Source organism: Leucoraja erinacea, chromosome 31 (genome assembly GCF_028641065.1).
Source record: "Leucoraja erinacea ecotype New England chromosome 31, Leri_hhj_1, whole genome shotgun sequence".
NCBI lineage: Eukaryota > Metazoa > Chordata > Chondrichthyes > Rajiformes > Rajidae > Leucoraja > Leucoraja erinaceus.
In genome coordinates this window covers 9,700,748-9,721,011 of record NC_073407.1, presented here as the reverse complement: position 1 = coordinate 9,721,011, position 20,264 = coordinate 9,700,748, and the positions used below count along the sequence as shown (strand labels likewise).

The 20,264-nt window shown below is 42.8% G+C and overlaps 1 protein-coding gene across 7 annotated transcripts in view; it reads left to right on the top strand.

The window, feature by feature from the left end:
• Positions 1-468: 468 nt before the first annotated feature.
• LOC129711885 (rab GTPase-activating protein 1) overlaps positions 469-20,264 on the top strand; it is a 154,372-nt gene continuing 134,576 nt past the window's right edge. For 3 of the 7 annotated variants that reach the window (XM_055659881.1, XM_055659880.1, XM_055659875.1), the window contains exons 1-3: positions 508-598; positions 11,729-11,787; positions 16,583-16,681. The gene's annotated coding sequence lies outside the window, so the exon portion shown is untranslated. Of the gene's footprint in view, positions 599-11,728; positions 11,788-16,582; positions 16,682-20,264 lie in introns of all 7 variants that reach the window. The other 4 variants (XM_055659879.1, XM_055659876.1, XM_055659877.1 and 1 more) reach the window with 4 other exon arrangements.

Genomic DNA, 20,264 nt, shown 5'->3' with positions numbered 1-20,264 from the left:
TAAATGCAGGCACTGGCTACCAAAGATTGCTCCTTTATATCCTTTGCTTGCTACGGGGTGCCTGGCCCTTTAAATGCAAACACTTACCAAGTTGTGGGTGTCCCTTTAAATGCAAGCATTTGTCACGTTGTGGCCAAAGATTATAGAATCTATGGTTGTGGCCACCCATTCAAATACATGCGGTGCACTGCCCCTTTAAATACAATTACAAGCACTTGCCAAAGGGTGTCTTCCCCTTTAAATGAAAGGTTGAAATGAAATGGTCTGAAGAAGGGTCTCGATCTGAAACGTCACCCATTCCTTTTCTTCAGAGATGCTGCCTGTCGCGCTCCATTACTCCAGAATGTTGTGTCTATCTTCGGTTTAACCCAGCATCTGCAGTTGCTTCCTCCACCTTCAAATGCAAGCACTGGACTATGGGTGGGTGTCCCTTTAAATGCAAGCACGGCGAGAGTGCGCCTGCGCGGGCGAGGTGATGGCGCATGCGCGCTGCCGGCGGCAGGGCCGGTGTTGACAGCAGCGGCCGAGGGGGAGCGACGCTGCTGCGGGCGGGCGGCGAGCGGCGGCCGGGCTCTCGCCATCGCTTGGCGGTGTCGAGGTGAGGGGAGATGGGAGGGGTGGAGGCGGCGGCGGCGGCGGCGCCGACCTGCGCCTTACGGAGGCTCCGGGCTGGGCTAGGCCGCGGCTGGAGCCCTGATGATCGCGGACGGGGGGCGAGGCTGCGGCCAGGACCTCCCCGGGCCGGGTCGGGGCCGGCGGCTGCAGCCCGGCGTTGTAGGGCCCGAACCCTCCACCCCCCGCCGGGACTGCAGCCCCCTCGACAAAAGCTGAGCACCCCCAGAATCCTGCACCCCACGGTCTAATGCAAACCTTTAACGACTATCAGCATGTCCTGCACCGCACAATGCAAGGTCTGCAAAACTCTACAATCCCCACCTCGCTTTTGTAGGTCCAAAAACCATCTGCCGTTCAACCAATGTGCAGAAGGCTGGCCCATTGCACGCGAATCCATTTCCTTTAATTGCAAACATTGCTACCTAAACACTACTCTACCAAAGATAGACACAAAATGCGGGAGTTACTCAGCGGGACAGGCAGCATCTCTGAAGAGAAGGAATGGGTGAAGTTTTCCCATTCGTCGCCCTTTTCTTCTCTCCTGAGATGCTGCCTCTCCAGCATTATGTGTCTACGGTGTAAACCAATATCTGCAGTTCCTTCCTACACTAACTCTACCATGCACCTGAGCTGCCCGTTGTTGTACCCGTCTCATTGTTAATCCCTACTGCATATATGATCACTCATTAGCAGTGGAAAGACACACAATGTTGGAGTAACTCGACGGGTCAGGTAGATTCCCTGAAGAACATGGGCAATGTGACGTTTCAGGTCGGTACCCTTCTCCGGTCAGATGCTGTCTGACCCGCTGAGTTACTCCAGCATTTTGTGTCATTCCTTGGTAAACCAGCCTCTGCAGTTCCTGGTTTCTATATTTTAACAGAGGACTGCGCTGTGCAACTAACGTGTCAAGTGCCGTGTATGTTGTATGATACAATCCTTTATTATTGAAACATTAACAAAAACAACGAGCACCGGAACATACCGTACAGCCTGGGTGTCAACGCTATGTTTGTTATTCGGGATACTATTTTATATATATATTTGAAAATATCAAAGCTAAATTTGGCTGAATTCAGATTGTACGGGCCACAATTATGTTTCCAATGCTGTTAATTGTGCCTGTCGTTTTACGTGTAATGTTTACTTTGCATTAACTTGAGTCAAATGCCGGCTGTGTTTATTTTGTACATGGATTCTAAATCAGCAGGTGGACTACAGTCCCCAGGATGCTTTGCTGTTCCCCTCTTTAGGCAGGAACTCTATAATTTAGCAGGGAATTAATCGGGGGTTCCTGATCATTCGGTGTCGTGAGCATTTCAAGTTTCTCTTTTGATATCGCAGCCCTTGCGTGCTGATTTATGTGCAGAGCGTGTGCTTTTGTTTTAACGTTGCTTCTGCTTCCCTGTTTTGTTTCCTCGACTGTTTCCTATTGGCTTACAGTGACGTAAGGGGCCAGTATTTAATACCTTGGGGTTTAGTATCAATAGAGATGAAAACACACCACGCTACAGCACGCTAGTTATTTGTAATTTGGATTGCTAACGATATATTAAATATGTATTTCAAATACTAAGGTTGCCAGCAGAGGTAAAGGAGGTTTTATTTTTATCCCTGAGAATGCTGGGTGATGTGAAATCAGAGCTTTTTCGTGATCAGTATTAAATACCAGTATTAACAACATGAGGGTGTAGCCTTGTAGCCAGAGTCGTCAGTTGTTTGATTAAGATTATGGGTTTTAAAACGGCTTGGAATGCCAGTAAACAAACATACTGTGAGTGGACAATCAAGACAATGTTATCTGCAAATGATACCATTGTAAACTATCCAAACAGTGCGAAAATTCGCAAATATCCATATCTCTGGATATATAGCTATTTTACAATGGCTCTCCTTGTCATTCTGAACATTATTTACATTTCTCTGCAATTATTTGACGTCTGTGATTTAATCTTGGTCAACATCTAATTGCATTAAAACATAAAAAGCCTTGTACTTCATGTTCCAGATTTTGCAATTGCTTTTGATAAACAGAGTACAGAGTCAAATCTTTAGTTTGCATGTAGAGTGGCCTGAAATTCACAGCATATCTGGAGAACGGCACAGTGATTCGGTTAGCAAAGCTGCTACCTCAACTCCAGTAACCTGGGTTCACTCTTAACCTGTCTGTGTGGTGTTTGCACGTTCCCTCTATGGATGTGTGGATTTCCTCCCTCGCTTCCAAAATGTGCAGTTTCCTGGGTTAACTGGTGACAGTGAAATGCTCTCAGCACGTAGATAAGTGATAAAATTGGAAAGTCTGGCGAGAATGGTGTAAATGGTGGTTGGTTTGGACTAGGTGGGCTGAAGGGCCTGTTTCCGCGGTGCTGATGCTTTGACTGAACCAAACCATTTGGAGTAGGATGGGGCCAAAAAACAAGCTAGTCCCCCTCAAACACCTCTAGCCCACATATTTATAAACCGCCCTCCTCCAATAAATTGCAGAGCCATTGATTAGGCTGCATAATGCCTATGCCCATTTGCAGTACGCACACTACCCACTTGAAACCTGAAATTAAATTGGGTCTCCTACATCTGACATTTAGTGAATAGTTAGATCATTGTCCTGAACATTTACTTTCCTGCTCCATATATGCTGTCTGGCATGTTGAATATTTCTATTGTTTTTTCAACTTTGTGGAATTTTGCATTTGTGCCTGACTTCCCCGGTTCAACAGTAGCCTGAGCACTATGTCAAGTACATGGGTTTATTGTTTAGAGAATGTGTGGAGTTTCATCTGTTATTAGTTTCTCATTGTCACATGTACTGTGATCAGAGGAAAAGTGGTGCTTGTATGCAATCCAGGCAAATCATACTTTACATGTGTTCAATCAATGCACATATATGTGCAGAAGTTCATGCAACGACAGTGCAGAATATGGTACTACAGGGTTGTAGTTTAGCAATTACAGAGAAATTACGGATAAAAGAAAGTGTAAGTGCCATAATGAGGTAGGTTAGGAGTTTAGGACCACACTCTTACGTTCTGAGAGGGCTGTTCAGTAGTCTGATAGCAGCGGGGAAGAAACTTTTCCTGAATCTGATGGTACGTGCTTTCAAGCTTTTATATTTTCTGCCCGACAGGAGAGGGGAGCATTGTTGGTGATTTTACACCGAGGAACTTGAAGGGCTCTCAACCAACTCCACTTTTGCACCATTGATAGTGACTGGGGTGTGTACACCATCTCATTTCCTGAAGTCAATAACTAGCTTCATTGTCTTGCTGCCATTGAGGGAACGGTTGTTGTCTTGACAACATGTTACTAAGCTTTTTGTCTCCGCCATGTACACTGTCTCGTCATTGTTTGAAATCTGGCCTACTGTAATGGTATCAGCTGTAACTTGTAAATGGAATTGGACCAGAATTCTGCTTTGCAGTAGTTAGTGTAGAGGGAATATAGCAGGGGACTACAAATGCATCCTTGCAGGGGACTGGTGTTAAGAATTACTGTGGAGGATATATTCTCACCTATCATCATTGACTAGAAAGGCCAAGATGGAGTGCATGTGGAGAGGATGTTTACAATAATGGGAGAATCTAGGACCAGAATCTAGGACCACAGCCTCAGAATAAAAGGGCATACCTTTATAATGGAGATGAGGAGGAATGTCTTTCGCTAGAGGGTTGTGAATCTGTGGAATTCATTGTCCCTGACAGCTGTGGAGGCCAAGTCATGGAGCAGATTTGATGGGTTGAAGGGCCTAATCTTGCTTTTATGTCACGTTTTGAATGGGACTATGGTGTTGATGGTGGAGCTGTAGTCAATAAATAATTTAGTTTAGACATGCAGCGAGGAAACTGGCTCTTCGGCCTACCGAGTCTGCGCCGACCAGCGATCCTGCACGTTAACACTATCCTACACATACTAAGGGCAATATAAAATTGTCTCTAGCCAATTAATTTACAAACTGTACGTCTTTGGAGCGGGGAGGAAACCGGAGATCCTGAAGAAAACTCACGGGGAGAACGTACAAACTCCGTTCAGACAAGCACCCATAGTCACGATCGAACTTGGGTCTCTGGCGCTGTAAGGCAGCAACTGTGCCGCCCAAATCTGATGTAGATGTCCTTATTATCCAGTGTAGGGCCAGGGCGATGCCGTGTATCTGTTTCAGTGGTGGGCAAACTGCAGTGGATCAAGGCTGTCTGGGAGGCTGGTGTTAATGTGCACCATGACCATCCTCTAGAAGCAGTTTATGATGGTGAATGTCAGAGCCACTATCCAGAATTGATCAGAATGTGTTGTTAACTAAGAAAAAATCTGAGCGTTTAAATTTTTTTTAGGTCTTGGTATCAAAAAACAGGAAAATAGAATTGCTGGGGTGGAATAAGTGTTGGATTTAAAAAGCTTTAATTTTGAACCTTAGTGAGAAAAAACAGCTTTGAGGCATGGCTTATGTCAGTGACATCACATACTAAACTTGTTGTACTACTTTTGAGCTGCATTGCGAGTGCAATGCAAGTTTCCATGATCACTTGGTGGTTGTAATTTTTTGTTAATAGTATTTTATCATCTTATGCCAATAAACAGTGTGCTGCAAAATGTTCACCCCTAAATCATTTTAAGTAGCACATTATATTGCTGTTGAAGTTTGACTAAACTCTTGTTTCCGGCATTGTTTATATCTGTACAATGGCATGTGGTGAGTTTTGCATTGTTTTATTAATAATACAGCTGAAGTCATTATCAGCTGTACGCCTTTCAATTTGTGTACTGACACCCGACACGTGTCTCTTTTAGATCTTATTGCTGATCAAGGAGAAATAAGAAATACTTCAATACTATTGCTCCTCCACTCCTCCCCCACAACATTTGGAAAATGTTTTGTTCTTAACAATTTTGGCACTTAAAATCCCAGCTCTTCAGTGGAAGGTTCAGTGGAAATAGAAGCACGTTGCTTTATTAGTTAAACTTTGTGCATAATGTCCACACGTATCAGTGCTCCACTACTATTGAAGATGGAAGCTGAATGCATTGTCTACAAACTAGAAAATACTGTGTATATTACCAGACAAGTATTAGTAAATAGCTTGTTCATGGGATTTGAAATTGGTTTCGAGCTGGTCATGGTGTGCCATTTTGCTGTGCTCTAGTGTGTATGACATACACCTCCTGTTTCCAACCTGGGTAATTAGACCACTTGCCATTGACCTGGGACCCAGGGGGCAATACTTTGCTTCCAAACCTGAAAGGAGTGAGTGTGGAAGTACTTGTAGATAGTGGTTTTACCATTTGCCTGTGCTTTGTAGCTGGTGGAAAGGTTTGGCAGACCTTGAAGGTAATGAATCTCCCAGAATACCCAGTTGTGTTGTCCACTTCAGTAACAGTTCTGGTCAGTGATCTTTCATATGACTTTGAGAGGTAACTTAATAATCCAGGTGAATATTAAGGTGAAGGGGGTTAGCAGCCTTTTTCGCATGGTCTTTGCCTAGAATTTGTCTAATAATGCAAGTGTTAATTCTCTCCCCAGTCTGGAAGTTGTCTGCATCTTGTAGCAAGTGGCCACAACTGCTTTATTATTTGTGGACGTGATTAGAACTGAGTGCTTTGATCATCGCTTTGATTGAGACTAGATTAGGTCAATGATTGATGGAACTGAAGGAATGGATTTGCCAATTGAACAAAGCTAGGTCACATAAAATTGTGGTGGAACCGGTTCTGCTGATGGTTTATAGTGGTTTGCGGATACCTAGTTTTGAGGTGCCAACAATTTCCAGTTCCCTGATGTAATATTTTTGTGGGGTGGAGAAGATTGGGAGTCTAGTAATATTTTAAATCATATGTAATATGAAAGGGACACCATTCTTTAATAATTAGTTCCCGAGCTGCTCTTTAGCTGCATTCTCATAAAAGGTGACTACAGGCAAAGAAACCTACTGGTAAATGAATTCCAATGAGTAGTCGGTGCCTAGGAAAAATGCAAGTTCAAATTGTCAAGCAAAACTTTATTATTTGTGGACTATTAGAATTGATCATCGCTTTGATTGAGACTAGATTTCAATGATTGATGGAACTGAAAAGAATGGATTTGCCAATGAACAAAGGTCACATAAAATTGTGGTGGAACCGGTTCTGCTGATGGTTTATAGTGGTTTGCGGATACCTAGTTTTGAGGTGCCAACAATTTCCAGTTGTTCCCTGATGTAATATTTTTGTGGGGTGGAGAAGATTGGGAGTCTAGTAATATTTTAAATCATATGTAATATGAAAGGGACACCATTCTTTAATAATTAGTTCCCGAGCTGCTCTTTAGCTGCATTCTCATAAAAGGTGACTACAGGCAAAGAAACCTACTGGTAAATGAATTCCAATGAGTAGTCGGTGCCTAGGAAAAATTCAAATCAAGCAAAACTAGGTTATGCATTTTTAATTAATGTAAAGATTACCAATGAATAAAACTGAAGGCAATTTTACAGTACCACTATGGAAAATAGGTTCTCTTTTATAGTTACATAATGGGTCAATTAATTTTCATTGTATTGAGTGGTTACATGTGCACATTTCCATTAAATGAAAAATTAGGTTTATTCAAGTATTAAATTCTATTTTCTTTTTTTTGCATAGATTAAATGCTATTTTATATTGGAGACACAAGAAGATGCTGGAACCTTGAACAAAACACAAAGTGCTGGAGGAACTCAATGGGTCAGGTTGAAAAAGGGTCCCAATCCAAAAAAAACATTCTGTCCCTTCCAACCATGGATGCTGCCTGACCCACTGAGTTCTTCCAGCAATTTGTGCTTTGCAATTTTATGGTGTTCCCAAATCAAGGAGTAGAGCAGTATTCCTTGATGTACAAGTTGAAAATGTGAGCGTGAACCACTTGCTTTTGTGGACTCAATAATTGAATTGTGTCCCACTCCAGAGATCCAGGCTGATGATCTGTGGAACAGTGCTGGAGGTTCTGCCTTTTCAATGAGTTATTAAACCAAAATTTAACCCCAGAGGCAGATATAAAAAGTTTAATTTAGAGATACTGCATGGAAACAGGCCCCTCTACCGACAGAGACAATGCTGCCCATTCATGTTCTATGCCCGTTCTGTGTTCTCCCACTTTCTCTTCACCTCCCTACACACTAGGGGTAATTTACAGAGGCCAATGAATCCATATACCCGCCGTTATAGATTGTGGGATGAAACCAGAGTGGCTGGAGGAAACCCACGTGGTCACAGCGAAAATGCACAAGCCCCACACGGACAGCACCCCAGGTCAGAATGCAACCCTTTGATGCTGTGAGGCAGCAAGTCCACCAGCTGTGTCACGGTGCCACCTAAAAAGAGCAGTTGCGTTCTCTCAGAGATAAGTGACCATGTTTTTCTGTCCATCTACGCCAATATTGAGTTGGTATTTTTGGCACTGGGTTAGTTTAGTTTGGAGATGAGCAGGGAAACGGGCATTTTGGCCCACCGAGTCCAGATCGACCATTGACCATCCATTCACACTAGTTCTATGTTATCCCACTACCCACCCCTTTCACGCTTAGGGTAATTTGCAGGGGCCAATTAACTTACAAACCCGCATGTATTTCGGATGTGGGAAGAAACCAGAGCATCTGGTGGAAACCCACGCAATCACTGGGAGAACGTGAAAACTGCACAGACAGCATCAGGATTGAACCCGGGCCTGTGGCACAGTGAGGCAGTGGCTCTAGCAGTTGCGCCACTGTGCCGCACACAAAGTATACACTAGGCTACTACCTGGGACAAGAGCGTTGTCCTATCACAAACAGCTAATAAAATTAGATCTGTATTTGGAGTTGGGAAGAATGTGGTTTTATCTTGGTGTAACATGAGATCCTGGTGTTGCTTGACAGGTTGCCTGGTGAGATGTTCCCACGAGTGGGAGAATTTGAATAAGAGATCATAGTTGTAAGGGAAATGGGTGTCATTTAAAGTCAGCCTCCATGTGGAAACTTCTTGCCAAGGATGATTGAATCCAGGAGGGCTGTGGAGGCTGGATCTTTGGCGTAATTTAAAGAAGTGGGTACAATTGTTTGAAAGTTTTATCAAATAGAAAGTCTATGGTGAACTGGCACACGAGGGGTTGAGGTCGAGAGAAGATGAAAAGTCAACAGTATTTAATTGTCATATATGCCGACAACGAAACAATGAAATTCTTGCAGTTGCAAAATGGGCCAGCAAAAACCATACGGATACATGACATGTAAGAAACAAAAATGCAATAAATTAATAACCACAATACTAGTGCAAAGAAGCCCAAAGTCCTTAGTGCAACCAAAGACAGTCCATTGAAGTTCATAGTTGCAGTTAGTGTTGGGTGGTGTTCAAGAGCCTGATGTTTGTTGGGAAGAAGCTGTTGCTGAACCCAGCGGTCTGCCGTGATCATATTGATTGGTGGGGTTGGTCTGAGGTGCCAAATGCCTATTCCTATTTTATTTTCTTACATTCCTTGGTTTATGTGCAAAGTAGCTTCCAGGCATCCCCAATACATTAGCAAATGTATTTCAGAAAGTACTATTTCGAAATACTCAGGGTTATGTAGTCTTTTAAATTTGTTACTGTTGATTATTAAGCTAGTTAAAGTGTAATTATTCAGTTGTCTGGTGCTAACTTTAAACAAGTTTGTGTTTTCAAAACTTCTCTGCTGGTTATACAAGCATCATCTGACTCAACGTCTCCCACTCCCACTAAAGTTCCAGTATTGGTTTCTATCAAAACTGGAACTACAGGTTTACTGAAAGGTTTTAAAATTTGTCTGATGAGCAGAAGTGATTTGGGTTTTCTAAAATTCTCAAACTATTCGAAATGTTAGTGATCACTGCAATCGAAAAATGAAAAGCAACCTTGACACGGGATTTTTTTGTCGCTAAAATATATTGCAGGAGTAACTCAGTGTGTTGGGCAGCATATGTAGAGGGAATGTATATAGGGCTGTGGTGTCAGTCAGAGCAATTTTGGTGCTGTCGGAGTAGATAAAAAAGTTCTGACTCTGACCTCAACATAAATTTCAGAGACTACGTAAGTTGGAAAAACTCCCATATGATGAAGTCAGATTTTGCAAAATATTTACATAAAATTGAACAGTCGAGAGCAACGTGTTCCTGTTTAACGTGCAAAGGCAGCCTTTTGATGTTAAACTAATGGAATTTAAGCAACATTTTCTTGGTGGACTAAAAGAAGTAGAGAAATATGATACAATTATACAATTTATTTGTTGTCATTTGAACCTCATTGAACATTGAACAAAATTTGGTTTCTGCAATCATACGCACAAATAGAAGAACCAAGACACAATATAATTTACACATCCATCACAGCGAATCTCCTCCTCGCTATGATGGAAGGTAAAGTCTTATCTCTCCCCTGCACTGCCCATTCTCCTCCCGATGTCAAAGCCCTCGGCCGGCGATGGTGAATAAGTCCCGCGGCCATTAAAACCGTGCCGGGCGATGCAAGGCCACGCTCCGGGTCTTGGTGTTGGTGCCCCCGGCGGACGCTAGTAAGTCCCGCGGCCATTTAAAGTCGTGCCAGGCGATGTAAGGCCCCGCTCCAGGTCATCCTCAACCCCGCAACTCGGGCGGGAGAAGTCGCCGTTGCGGAAGCCCCGAAAAGCGGTCTCCCACCAGGGACCCGCGGGCTCCCGGTGTTACTGTCCACCAGACCTGCGGCTGGAGCCTCCGAATCTCCAGGGTCGGGCCGCAGCAGCGCGCCACCACAGCTCCTCCCACTCCAAACTCGGCCAGCTCCGCGATGGTAAGTAAGTCCGCAGGCACCGCGACTGGAGCCCCCAGGTCGTTCCGGTTGGAGGCCGCACACGGTGCTAGGCCCCAACGACAACGGAGACCCGACAGAGAAAAGGTCGGGTTCTCCGTACAGGGAAAATATTTTAAAAGTTTCCCCACCCCCCGCCCCCCACACATACCCAGTTAAAAAAAAAAAACGCTATAAATTACATTCAAACGAGACAAAAAAATTAAAAAAAAAAAGACAGACGGACTGCAGAGGCTCATCTAAACTTAGTACAAGAAGTCATCCTTGCTTATCCAGAAATAGTAAAATTTGCAGCTATGACAGTAACAGCCATACCATCCACACACGTCAGCGTGGAGAGACTTCTCCCCACTGAAAATAATTAAATTAGATTTAAAGGCTTCAATGAAAGAGGATCTGACGGAAGCAATTCTGTTCCTAAGGATAATGTATTAATACATTTTAGGTATGTACTTTTGTAGCAAACTTAATTACCTATGTGTTTAGTTTTAATTTTTATTGCACTTGAGATTTTTTTTGTCATAATTTAGCCAACTACCTCATACCTGTGGCCTTAGTTTAATACATTTTGGAGTACTGCTTTTATAATTTTTATTCAATTGAATGGAATTTTAATGTTGTCATAGTCCTATATGTATTTTCTTTCTTCTTTAAGCATAATGAATTATGGTTTTTTTTCAAGAATATACAATAAAAGAACCACAATAGCATAGCTACAACCATGAGACTCAAAACTTTGCAGTTCTTATGAAATGCCATCAGTGTAATGTCATCAAAGCAGATTTACAATTATTATATCTCGGAGTCGGATATACAAGAAATCAAGGAGTTGGAGTCGGGTGCTTTGGGTATCGACTCCACAGCCCTGAATGTATGTGACATTTCGGACTGGTTGTAGTAGATAGGAAAAAGCTGGAAATGAAGAGCAGAATAAAGCCTGGCAAGTGATAGGTGGATACAGATGAGGAGGGATTGATTGGCAGAGGAGTGGAGCAAGTGACAGCGGCTAGAGATGAAAAGAAGACAAAAGAGTGTCGGACAAGGAGAGAATGGGAGTGAATTGTAGGTGGAATGAGATGGGAACGGGGAAAGATGGGCCGGATAGTGAGAGATATGAGTGCGCACCAAGGTGGGGTGAAGTTGGAGAAGATGGGGCACAGGAAACTGAGAGGGGGAAGGGGGAGTTGTTACTTAAAATTGTAGAATATAGTGTTCATATTGTTGGGTTGTAAGTTACGCAAGCGGAATGGGTATGAGGTTCGGTTCCTCCAGTTTACATGTTTTTGGGGGGCTATCGTTTCCGATGTTGACAATTTATATACTATTTTTGTTTTCTCAGAGGTCACAAATTTTGGAGAACATGGGTTTAATGAGAGGGAGGACCTAAATGAAATCAAGGTTAGTAGGAAAATGATTTAGGGGAACTTGAAGTGATTAAAGACTGATAAAATTTCCATGGCTTCTAGTGTACTTTAAGTGACTCTGGAAATGGTGGATGTATTTGAGGTCATTTTCCTACATTCTTTAAGTTTTGGAACAGTGCGATCTTGCTATTTAAATAAATGGGGAACTAATGGTAAGAACTTTGAATTTTACCATTTTAAGTAACACAACCTCTCCCCCTCTCTCTTTCCTCTGCCCCGACCCGACCCCCATGCCCCATTCCTTTCCACCGATATCCCTCCTCTCTGGCTTTACGCTCCACTCCCCCCTGTTTTTGATGACACTTTTTCTCTCCTCTTCAACTTTTGTCTGTGTCCACCCATTTGCCAATGAGACCCCCCTCACTTTGTATCCACTATCTCTTACCAGATTGCTCAGCACTTTTAACTCTCCCTCCCATTCCCACACTAGCCTTTCTGTCCTGGGCCTCCTCTATTGGCAGAGAGGCCCAGCGCAAATTGGAGGAATAATGCCTCGTATTTTGCTTGGGTAGCTTACACCACAGTGGTATGAACATTAACTTCTAGCCCTTGCTTTCCCTCACTCTCCATCCCCTCCCCTTCCCAGTTTTCCTACCAGTCTTACTATCTCCGACTACATTTTATCTCTGTACCGCCCACTCCCCTGACATCAGTCTGAAGAAGGGTTTCAACCCAAAACATCACCCATTCCTTCTCTCCAGAGATGCTGCCTAACCCACAGAGTTACTCCCACATTTTTTGTCTATCTTCTATTTCTTACCAGGCTTTGTCCCGCCTCTGCCTCTTTTCCAGCTCTCGACTGTCCCCGCTACAGTCAGTCAGAAGATGAGTCTCGACTCAAAAAGTAACTTGTCCATTCCACCCACACAAGCTACCTGACCTGTGGAGTTACTCCAGCACTTTGTTTTACATGGGGAATTCTCGACTGGTTAGCCAGATGTCCGCAGTGGGGAAGTAGCTAAAGTGCCTAATAGAAGATCTAATAGCAATGCACTTGGCGAAGAGTGACAAAGTCAGCATGGTTTTTGTAAAGGGAAATCAAGCTTGATGAATCAACTGAACCTAATGAGGATTGAACTAACAACGTAGATGAGGGAAAAGTAGAAACAAAGAGGGTTAGCGCATGGTCATAGAGCCGGGTCCTGGCCCATCCTTTTTCTCCAGAGTTGTAGCCTGAGCCACAGAGCTACTCCAGCACTATGTATATATCTATAGATGAGGGAAAAGCACTGAATGTGCTGTGTTGGTCTTCCAGAAGGTGTTCAGTTCAGATTCATATTAGTTTATTGTCATATAAGCCAGTCGTGATATTTATTTTAGTTGTTTATCTTTTAATATTTTATCTTGTATGTATCGTTAGCTTTTAGAAATGTTTGAATGGTGCACTGACTGGCTGACATTTTAACATTTCGTTGTACATGGTTCATGTTACAATGACAATAAAGAAACTATTCTATTCTAGGATGCATGAAATACTTTGTTTACATGAAGTTAATGCTGCTGCTCGCCTTTTAACTGGAACACGTAAGAGGGAGCACATAACGCCTATTCTGGCCTCCCTCCACTGGCTGCCTGCCTGTGTACTTTAGAGTTCATTTTAAGATTCTTTTATTTGTTTTTAAATCTTTAAATGGTCTCGCCCCGCCTTACCTCTCTGAGCTGCTTCATCCCGACGCTGCTGCTCGATGCCTCAGGTCAGCTGATCAGCTGCTCCTGGAGGTACTGAGGTCTAAGCGGAAGCTCGGGAGGAGGATAGAGCCTTCTCTGTTGCTGCTCCGACATTATGGAACACTATCTTTGCACATTAGACAGGCCCCTTCACTGTCCATTTTCAAAACTATTCTTAAAACCCTATTCCTTGGCTTTCGACCCTGCATGAGACTTTGCTCCTGTTTTAATGTTTCTATTGTTTTTTTATTGTTTTTACTGTCTTTTAATGTTTTTATTGTTTTGTTTTATGTTTACGATTAGTCATGTACAGCACTTTGTTGCAACAGTGGTTGTTTTTAAAGTGCTCTATAAATAAAGTTCAGCAGTTCAGTTCATAGTAACGATAAATGCAATAAATACGACAAATGCAAAACAGCAGGGTGGTGCAATCTGAAGTAGTGCAAAGCGGAATAACCAAATGAGGTGGAGTTAAGAGGGAGATCATGTGGCAGCATCACTGGGAAGAGAGAGTGGGAGGTGATTGGTTCAGGAGTCTGATAGCTATAGAGAAAAGCTGTTCTTAAGTCTGGATGCCTGAGCTTTCAAGATCCCGTATCTTCTTCAAGCAGATAGAAGAGAGAAAAGGGAATGGCCAGCGTTACAGGCTTCCTTGACGACACTTTCAGCCGCCTTGATACAATGCAGCATGAAGGTTGATTGGATGGAAGGAAATTATAATCCAGTGACGCACTGTGCTGTTCACCACTCTCTGCTGGTTCAGGCAGTCATAGAGTCATACAGCATGGAAACAGGCCCTTCGGACCAACTTTCCCAAACCGACCAACATGTCCTATCTACACTACTCCCACCTGCCTGCATTTGGCCCATATCCCACTAAACCTGTCCTATCCATTTATCTGTCTACTTGTTTCTTAAAAGTTGTGATGGTCCCAGCCCCAACTACCTACTCTGGCAGCTCGTTCCATACACCCTCCATCCTTTGTGTGAAAAAGTTACACCTCAGATTCCTATTAAATCTTTCCCTCTTCACTTTAAACCTCTGTCCTCTGGTTCTCGATTCCCTCACTCTGGGCAAGAGAGAGTGTACCCGATTTACTCCTGCTGTGGTTTTATACACTTCTAGAAGATTACCCCTCATCCTTCTGCATGCCAAGAAATAGAGTTCAACCTTGTAAATGTTCCTGGTATCCTTTCCAATTTGACATCACCTGCCCTATAATAACAAGACTTTTTCTGTGTGTCGGCGGTGACCAGTGGAAGACCACAGGGTGGAGTGCAGGGACTCCCAACTATTCACAATATAGATTTGATTTCAAATGGAGGAATTAAATGGAGTATCTACAAGTTTATAGATGAGACAAAGCTATATTTGGATAGACCATAGAACAATATAGTACAGGGACCAAGCCCTTTGGCCCACAATGTCTGTGCCAAACGTAATGCAAACTAATCTCCTTGGCTTGCACAAGATCCGTATCTCTCCATTCCCTCTATATCCATGTGCCTGTCTTAAAGCCTTTTAAACTTCACTGTCGTATCTACCCCACCACCACCCTTGAGTGCATCCCAGGCACCCACCATGCTCTGTAAGGGAATTGGCCAAATATACACTAGATGCAGCATAGTGCGGATAAAATGTGAGGTTATTTCCTTGGTGGCAATAACAGGAAAGCAGATTATTATCTGAACAGTGGATTAGGGAAAGGGGAAGTTGATTAAAGTCATTGTGCAGGTGAAGCAAGCAATTAGGAAGGCATGTTTGCATGTATTTTCAAAAGGTTTGAGTAGATCAACAAGGATATATTCCTATCATTGTATACAGCATAAGTAAAACAACTGCTTGAGTGTATTGTGCCGTTTTGGTCTCCTTAACTGAAGAGATGTTCTTGTGGGGGGGGGATGCATTGGAGGCTCACCAGCCAGAAGTCAGTAATGTCAGGATTTATAGTGGGTGAGTGGGTTAAGAAGAGTTGAGAAGAATGAGTGCGATTCCCAAAAGCCTGCGATTAGATGTAGGAAACATATTCCAGATTACAGGGAAGGGGTTCAGGATGTGGGATCAGTCTTAAGAAAGGAGTTAGCCAATTTAGACTGAGATGAAAGATTCTTCTCCAGGAGATTGGTGATCCTGTGAAATTATCTGCACAGAAATCAATATTATTAAATGTATTATTAAAAAAGAGTTGGTAATAGTGAGCTAATGCGATCAGGGTGTATGGGGAGAAAGCTGAATTAGGATGATTAGCCGTGATCATGTTGAATGGGAAGCTGGCTCTCTAAGGACTCAATGACCAACTGTGTGCACGTGTACGGTTGTATGTACATATATATTCATGGTTAATCTTGCAGTGAGTTATCCTGGATTATATACAAGTTCTAGACATTTATTGGTGGGATGTTCAGTTGTGGAGGGTTTTTTTCAGTGTTTGAAAAGTGATTAATTGGGCAAAAATTGAAGAATTTTTATATTTAAAAGGGTGAATTTTATATTTGTGCAATCAAAGCATGTCACTTTTTATGAACTCAAATTGTAGGAAACAGATTTGTTTTCAGACCAGAAATGTTCATGAAAATTAAATCTCATGGAAGTGGAATTGTGAAATAAATATTCTTCAGCAATGGACGCCTGTATCTCTTTCATGAAGGCAGTGTGGTTTTGAAAAGTTGCAAGTGTTTTTTTAGAACCAAGCTTTATTCTGTTAGAATAACGTGTGCCAGACCTCCCTCCATTCCATGCTTCATTTCCGTAATATCCTCCGCTATATAACCCTCTGAAATATTACATCCCCCAATTCTTTCCTCTTGATCATCCTCAAAGTGTAATTGCTTCATCACTGTCCAGTGTTGTGAGATGCTTTACTGTGTCACATGTGCAATATAAACACAGTAGTGTGCATCCATTCTTCCTGTAAGAATATCAACAGTGGAGTTTAATATGTGACAAAAAAGGATTGTCCCAATTGTCTATTGGATTGTGATCAGAAAAAAATAAATTCTAGCTGTTGTAACTGGAGCTTCCCAGGGTTTGGAATTTCAAAGCTAATTGTGCTTCACCCACTAAGGGCAAACCCCAGAAATTGTTCTCTCTAATCCTGCAGGGTTCCATATTGCAGTTTGTGTTTATCGATTACTGGAGGAGTGATGGGAGAGACAAGGGGGAAAGGACAGTTCAACTATAAATAACTGTGAGAGTTGAGGTGAGTCTAATTGTACTTATTCTAAAAATGCTAGTCTGAGATATTCACCTAATGTGTAATATCAGCTGTGTAATAGAATGTAGAACAGTATAACTCAAGAACAGGCCTTTTAGTCCGCAATCTGCATGCAGAACATGATGCCAAGATAAACTAATCTCCTCTGTCTGCGTGTGATCCATATCCTTCTACCCCCTGCATATTTATCTCTCTCCCACTCTCTCTCACCCGGCACTGCATTCCAGGCATTGAGCCCACTGTAAAGAAAATAACCCCTTCTGCCTTCTGTAAACTATGCCATGCATCTTTAAGCTATGCCTTCTGGTGTTTGAAATTTCCACCCTGGAAAAAAAAAATTCTACTTTAGCTATGCTTCCCATAATTTTATATGATGCTTCAGAAAAAATAATCCAAGTTTCCAAGACTGAAATCCAATCTAAGACTGAAAAATCTCTCTTTCCTGCTTTATCTCCCTGCCCTTCTGTACAAAGTTTCTCTCAGTTAATTTTAAGTATTTGGGATATCAGCCATCAATATTTTAATTGCCTCTTTCAAATGGAAATCACGTTTAATAATCTGTTCTCTGACCCGCTACGTAGTGTCTGACCTAATCAGAATTAAATTGTTCATTGGTTCTTCTATGCAGATCGCTATTTTCCTGTGTCAGATTGGGCCATTAAACTGATATAACTCGCAGCTTGTTTGCACCATTATTAAGGTTGCAGAGTAACTAGCTTTACGGTGTAACTATTTACTTGTCTTGGAGATTATCATCAGTTGGTTTAACAACAAAGTCTTTCTAGTAGCTTACAGCGATATTGTTTAAAAATAGTAATACTTCGCATGTTTTTGAACGGGGAAATTTGACAGTTGGTTTTTAATGGGCAAAACTGTGCCGCATATTGGAGGAGCAAAGGAAGTCCAGAACACCCAAGGCAAGGTTGTAGGAACATGAAGGTTCTGTTTTGGGGCTTGGGGAGATGATGGAGATGGGGAAATCTGAGTTTACAAAATGATTTGAGCACATGGTGTTTGTATGTTCTCCCCGTGACCACGTGGGATTTCTCCGGGTGTTCCAGTTTCCTTCAACACTCCAAAGACGTACAGGTTTGTAGGTTAATTGGCTTTGGTAAAAAATGTAAATTGCCCCGAGTGTGCAGGAAAGTGCTGGGTAGGGGGATCGCTGGTCGACATGAACTCAGTGGGCCGAAGGGCCTGTTTCTGCACCGAATCTCTAAACTAAACAAGGAAGTGATATTCAAAATTGATGGTAAATAGTCCAACAGCTGAAAGTAGGTCAGCATGCACGTGGATGGGTGAATGCAAACATGCATGGGGTTAGGGCAGATGCAGCAGGATTGAATTGGTGCAAGTTAAAAATCCATTTGGGAAAACATTACAGTACCTCTTGATGGGTGATAAAAGTATGAATGAGGCCAGATGGTCTGAGGTGGGGGCAGGAGATTCCATACCTCTAAACGAAACTACTATTGTGCTGAAGTTAGAAGCGATTGTAGTACAGAAGATTTGGGGGTCATATAATCCATGGGAACTGTAGAATTATAGAATTGTTTTGGCGCAGGAAGAGTCATTTGGACTATCTACACAATCATTTTCCCATAGCCTTGCAAATTATTGTCTCATGATCTTTTGAAGGCTTTGATTATTTTTCCACAGGGAATTCCAGATCATGATACCCAATTTTGTCTTTAAATAAAGGGGCTTGGGATTGGCATTCAAGCTGCAAATGGCCAGCAGGGGGTGTTGATTGTACAGGTCATAGAGTGATACAGTGTAGACACAGGCCCTTCGGCCCAACTTGCCCGCACCGGCCAACATGTCCCAGCCACACTAGTCCCACTTGCCTGCGCTTGGTCCATATCCCTCCAAACCTGTCCTATCCATGTACAATTGATGACTTTAGACGGAAAAGCCGAGGATCCGGTTCAGATATAGGCACAGACGGGTTCTTGAAGTTGTTGATTCTCTCCAAGTCAAGTCAAGTTTATTTGTCCCATACACATGCGAGATGTGCAGTGAAATGAAAGTGGCAATGCTCGCGGAATTTTGTGCAAAAGACAAACAACCTAACAACCAAACAAACTATAAACACAATCATAACATACATATACTTTTACATAATAAATAATGGAAGGAAAAACGTTCAGTAGAGTTAGTCCCAGGTGAGATGGGCGTTTACAGTCCGAATGGCCTCTGGGAAGAAACTCCTTCTCAACCTCTCCGTTCTCACCGTATGGCAACGGAGGCGTTTGCCTGACCGTAGCAGCTGGAACAGTCTGTTGCAGGGGTGGAAGGGGTCTCTCATGATATTGTTGCTCTGGAGTTGCACCTCCTGATGTATAGTTCCTGCAGGGGGGCAAGTGAAGTTCCCATAGTACGTTCGGCCGAACGCACTACTCTCTGCAGAGCCTTCTTGTCCTTGGCAGAGCAATTCCCAAACCAGATGGCAATGTTCCCGGACAAGATGCTTTCCACCACCGCTGCGTAGAAGCACTGGAGGATCCTCGGAGACGCTCTGAATTTCCTCAATTGCCTGAGGTGGTAAAGGCGCTGCCTTGCCTTACTAATCGCCAGTGCTGAGGTGTGTGATGCCCATGTCATATCCTCGGAGATGTGGACTCCCAGATATTTAAAACAGTTCACCCTATCTACAGGATCCCCATTTATCCTCAATGGAGTGTACGTCCTCGGATGATGTGCCCTCCTAAAGTTCATGATCAGCTCCTTCGTTTTTTTTGATGTTCAAGAAGAGGCTGTTATCCTGGCACCAGAGTGCTAGACCAGCCACCTCCTCCCGGTAGGCCTTCTCGTCGTTGTCTGAGATCAGGCCCACCACCACAGCCACTCCGTCATGAAGATAGGTTCGTGGATCCTCAGCGATTCCATCTAAAGTCACCAATTAGCTACTTGATCTTGCTGACATTCAGAGCAAAATTATTCAGGCACCATTCAATCAGATTTTCAATCTCCTTCCTACACTCGGCATTAGCATCTTCCAGGCATCTTTCATATAGCAGGGTGACCAAAACTGACCACAAATAGACAAGCAATTGCTTCTATTGCCACTTTTGCATTGATACTTTAACATTTAGTATTTTTAGCTTACAGTTCCAAAAATAGGCTTAAAGCTATTAAAAAGATCTTTATTTTTGGAAACCCTGCAGGAGGTAAGATTATTATTGAGAGTCTGAAAGTCTCTAGCCCCTTAACCCTCTTTCCCCCACTGACAATTGCTTTTTTTCCTAAAGCAATTTTCTATAACAAGGTTTCTGAATAGAACTTATCACGTTACAGAAGAACCACGTACTTGGGCATCACTCTTGTTCCTCTGAGGCTGTGTGTTATTCCGAATGCCTTTCTGTCCCGGAACTCCCTGCTAAAACATAGTTTGGGATTACTATGGGTGGTTTGCCTTGATAAATAATTTGCTAAATTTGATGGTCTGTGGTGTTGGGATAATTTTTTCGTTGATGTGGAATGCAATATTTAGTCTGTGGCTTGCATTAATGAATATCTTGTGTAGAAGCGTATTTAACTTTGACATTTCAAGTTTATCAAACTGGCA